Here is a 5,000-nt window from a genome sequence, read left to right as displayed (position 1 = left end):
GGTTCAGCGGGTTACCCCGACCTTTCGGCCTAGGAAGACACGCTGATTCCTTCAGTGTAGCGCGCGTGCGGCCCAGAACATCTAAGGGCATCACAGACCTGTTATTGCTCAATCTCGTGCGGCTAGAAGCCGCCTGTCCCTCTAAGAAGAAAAGTAATCGCTGACAGCACGAAGGATGTCACGCGACTAGTTAGCAGGCTAGAGTCTCGTTCGTTATCGGAATTAACCAGACAAATCGCTCCACCAACTAAGAACGGCCATGCACCACCACCCACCGAATCAAGAAAGAGCTATCAATCTGTCAATCCTTCCGGTGTCCGGGCCTGGTGAGGTTTCCCGTGTTGAGTCAAATTAAGCCGCAGGCTCCACTCCTGGTGGTGCCCTTCCGTCAATTCCTTTAAGTTTCAGCTTTGCAACCATACTTCCCCCGGAACCCAAAAGCTTTGGTTTCCCAGAGGCTGCCCGCCGAGTCATCGGAGGAACTGCGGCGGATCGCTGGCTGGCATCGTTTATGGTTAGAACTAGGGCGGTATCTGATCGCCTTCGAACCTCTAACTTTCGTTCTTGATTAATGAAAACATACTTGGCAAATGCTTTCGCTTCTGTTCGTCTTGCGACGATCCAAGAATTTCACCTCTAACGTCGCAATACGAATGCCCCCGCCTGTCCCTATTAATCATTACCTCGGGTTCCGAAAACCAACAAAATAGAACCGAGGTCCTATTCCATTATTCCATGCACACAGTATTCAGGCGGGCTTGCCTGCTTTAAGCACTCTAATTTGTTCAAAGTAAACGTGCCGGCCCACCCAGACACTCAATAAAGAGCACCTTGGTAGGATTTCAACGGGGTCCGCCTCGGGACGCACGAACACGCACGAGGCGGTCGCACGCCTTCGGCTCGCCCCACCGGCAGGACGTCCCACGATACATGCCAGTTAAACACCGACGGGCGGTGAACCAACAGCGTGGGACACAAATCCAACTACGAGCTTTTTAACCGCAACAACTTTAATATACGCTATTGGAGCTGGAATTACCGCGGCTGCTGGCACCAGACTTGCCCTCCAATAGATACTCGTTAAAGGATTTAAAGTGTACTCATTCCGATTACGGGGCCTCGGATGAGTCCCGTATCGTTATTTTTCGTCACTACCTCCCCGTGCCGGGAGTGGGTAATTTGCGCGCCTGCTGCCTTCCTTGGATGTGGTAGCCGTTTCTCAGGCTCCCTCTCCGGAATCGAACCCTGATTCCCCGTTACCCGTTACAACCATGGTAGGCGCAGAACCTACCATCGACAGTTGATAAGGCAGACATTTGAAAGATGCGTCGCCGGTACGAGGACCGTGCGATCAGCCCAAAGTTATTCAGAGTCACCAAGGCAAACGGACCGGACGAGCCGACCGATTGGTTTTGATCTAATAAAAGCGTCCCTTCCATCTCTGGTCGGGACTCTGTTTGCATGTATTAGCTCTAGAATTACCACAGTTATCCAAGTAACGTGGGTACGATCTAAGGAACCATAACTGATTTAATGAGCCATTCGCGGTTTCACCTTAATGCGGCTTGTACTGAGACATGCATGGCTTAATCTTTGAGACAAGCATATGACTACTGGCAGGATCAACCAGGGAGCTGCGTCAACTAGAGCTGAGCAGCCGGCCGCCCGGGAGTGTGTCCCAGGGGCCCGCGCGAACACGCAAGCGTCCGCTCAATTATTCTGCAAACAGGAGGAGGCTGAGCTCCCCTGCACAATACACCTCGAAACCCTCTCAGGTCCCGGCGGCGCGCAGCGCCGTCCTAAGTACTTGGTCGGGTTCGAGAGAGGCGCAATCGCCCGGAGTTAGGCGAGTAGACGCTTTAGGTGCGACCACCCGTGCTCCCAACTGAGCTTGCCGCTGCCGACAGAGGCCCGGGAGCGTGCTGTCGTGGCATTGCCGGCGGGAGACAACACGCGCCACCTACGGTGACCGGCAGCTCCAACGCCAGCGCCACAGAAGGGCAAAGGCCCCACGTGGGTGCCGAAGCGAACTCTCCCAGCACAGCGCACGTGCCAACACGTCTGCACAACTGCGATACAAACCACCAGCGAGAACCGCTGGGGCGACCGAGCAGCAGACGGCGTCGCGGCGCCGAGTGCCGGGCGGCGGCGCATCCTCAACGCACACAGTCCTCAGTCGGACCAGCACACTGCAGATGTCCACCGCGCTTCGCACCGGGCCCGCGAGGACCCACTTTGGCCGCCCGGCGCCGCGCGCAGGGTGCCCCGGCGCGCAGCTGCGCCGCCTGCCGCGTCCGTCGGCCGGCGCGCCTGCCACTGGGCGCCCCCACCAGCCGGCTGTAGCGCGTGCGCCCACGCACCGCGCGGCCAGCACGCCGGGCGGCCCCCCCTCACCGGCCGGGGACGGTCCCACCCAGCCACCGCCGCGTATCGCTTCACACACAGATTTGCCCTTACTGATTTACCTCCAGCAACAACAACCGTACCACAATGGGTTTACCAGTTGTTCATTTGCGTAACGTCACCAGCAAACGTAGACGTCCATCCCAGTTTGCAAATGCAACGATTATTGCATACCTGTCTGTTAGGTGTCACGACACACTACGTCTGCCCACATACACGCAACAAAATGTGCACGACTAGAGAACACGTGGGAGGTGGCCCCCTACGTATGCGATGTCCATTACGAGACCGACTGTCAACCAGCATCTGTACCATGTCGCAGATGTGGAACGCGGTGCACCATGCTATCACACTGTGTGAGAAGAGACGACTACGTTTGAATACACGCGCCACTACATCAACAGACGGCTCATGCTGATCGCCATCCAGGGCGTCCGTTACTCCCACACGTCTCTATGGCGTACCACACTGCAATGTAGCTGTTATGGGGAGACGGCACGTGGCTGAGTGCACAACATTTGGACCGTATGGTTCGCTGTTGTTGGGCGCAGTCGTTGTACGGTCACACATGTGCCACAGCGTATCATTCAGTACATACGGACCTATGTGCAGTACAATGTGAGGGTTAAGCTTACGACATCAGCGGACAGTGGACACAGGCCGTACCACGACGTAGACTGAGCGCTTCGACATGCGAATGCCAGTGAACAGCTGCGAAGGGCATTGAACACGCAAGCACCTGAACGACCAGCGTGCGAAGGCAGGGGGGAGGGGGGGGGCGATGTACATCCTGCAGTCGTCCACATTACAGTGTACAGCGGGAGCATGTCAAAAGTAAGCAACACTTGCGAAGTGTTGAACATGAAACGATACACAAGAGGGTGGGCGGTGCGAGTAGCGAACTATATTCAGAGGGTTGTGGTTAGACAACACTAGATTAATGTAACGTGTCATATGCCAATTACAGAGCAGGTTAAGGCACAACGTGGGTTAGGTTAAGGCACAACGTGGGTTAGGTTAAGGCACAACGTGGGTTAGGTTAAGGCACAACGTGGGTTAGGTTAAGGCACAACGTGGGTTAGGTTAAGGCACAACGTGGGTTAGGTTAAGGCACAACGTGGGTTAGGTTAAGGCACAACGTGGGTTAGGTTAAGGCACAACGTGGGTTAGGTTAAGGCACAACTTGGGTTAGGTTAAGGCACAACTTGGGTTAGGTTAAGGCACAACTTGGGTTAGGTTAAGGCACAACTTGGGTTAGGTTAAGGCACAACTTGGGTTAGGTTAAGGCACAACTTGGGTTAGGTTAAGGCACAACTTGGGTTAGGTTAAGGCACAACTTGGGTTAGGTTAAGGCACAACTTGGGTTAGGTTAAGGCACAACTTGGGTTAGGTTAAGGCACAACTTGGGTTAGGTTAAGGCACAACTTGGGTTAGGTTAAGGCACAACTTGGGTTAGGTTAAGGCACAACTTGGGTTAGGTTAAGGCACAACTTGGGTTACATTGCGGTACAAATTGCGTTACGAATTTGGTTAGGTTAAGGTGCAAAATGGGTTAGGTTAAGGTGCGAAATGGGTTGGATTACAGTACACAACGTGGTAAGAGAGTGTGTTGTTGGGGGGGGGGGGGGGGGACCGAGGTTCGTTGGTAGTGATCATTGTATGTGAATGTCTGAGGCAGCGTCAGTATGTCACAGCGGTTATGTCTCGTCAGGATGCGCTTATGCGCTTATGCGCTTTTCGCTCGTGACTGGAGGCGCGCCGCGTCTGTGGTTGCGGCAAGGGAGCGGCACACCTGTGTGATTCATTCCTGCCATTGTTTCTGTGCCGTAACAGGAGGCAGTGTGGTGGTGTTGGGTGCACCCCTGTGTAGGGGTGGCTTATCTGAGCAATTGTGGATGTCGGACGGGTGGGATATTCTATTTTCGAATTGGACCCCCTGGTGTGGTTATCATAGTGTGGATGGTGTACTGTGGCGGAGAGGATGCACCGGACGTTGGTCCATGCTGGTGCTTACATATTGTATCTGTGTCTGTTACAGGCAGAGAGTAATGTGTGATAGAGTGTCTCGCTGAGGTGTGGTTCATATTGTGTGCACAGACTTACAGCATGTATAGGGACAGCGGGAATTTGGCATATTGGATATAACTCTTCGTGAAACGCAAGATATAGGGGTGGATTGCAACGTACGAGTGCGGGAAGAGTCCGCCGTTCATCCGCTGGAGTTGCGATTTCGGCGGTTGGGGTGGGGCACGTGCGGGTGCGGGTGGAGTGATTGTCGGTTGACTACTTCGTGCGACGCAGGCACTGGCGTTCGGGTTCCTGTGGTGGACAGATGATGCAGGCTTTGTGGGTGGCGTCGGAAAATGGGTACTGTGGGACCTAGCGATGTCGTAGTCGGGGTGGCGGTATCGTCGGTGCAGCAGGTCATGTTTCGGGAGACTTGCAGATGGCGGTATTTAGTTTTCGTGTTGCGCGCGACATGGTGGACGTAGTGTCGTCCGATTCGCGTAGATGGGGCTATTGCATGTGGCTTCGTCACATTGTCATAGATGGCGATGCTGTGGTTTGGCAGTATGGTTGGTGTAGTTCCGTTGGAT

The 5,000-nt window shown here is 54.5% G+C and overlaps 1 non-coding gene across 1 annotated transcript in view; it reads right to left on the bottom strand.

The window, feature by feature from the left end:
• The window catches only part of LOC126138931 (small subunit ribosomal RNA), a 1,909-nt gene extending 276 nt beyond the window's left edge, over positions 1-1,633 (bottom strand). The window contains exon 1 of the ribosomal RNA XR_007528422.1: positions 1-1,633. This exon is cut by the window's left edge and continues 276 nt beyond it. This is a non-coding gene — a ribosomal RNA (small subunit ribosomal RNA).
• Between the last annotated feature and the right edge of the window lie 3,367 nt (positions 1,634-5,000).

The sequence above is a fragment of the Schistocerca cancellata genome, unplaced genomic scaffold, assembly GCF_023864275.1.
Source record: "Schistocerca cancellata isolate TAMUIC-IGC-003103 unplaced genomic scaffold, iqSchCanc2.1 HiC_scaffold_674, whole genome shotgun sequence".
Classification (NCBI taxonomy): Eukaryota; Metazoa; Arthropoda; class Insecta; order Orthoptera; family Acrididae; genus Schistocerca; species Schistocerca cancellata.
Note: the sequence above shows the minus strand (reverse complement) of the source record. Positions and strands in the feature narration are given on the sequence as shown.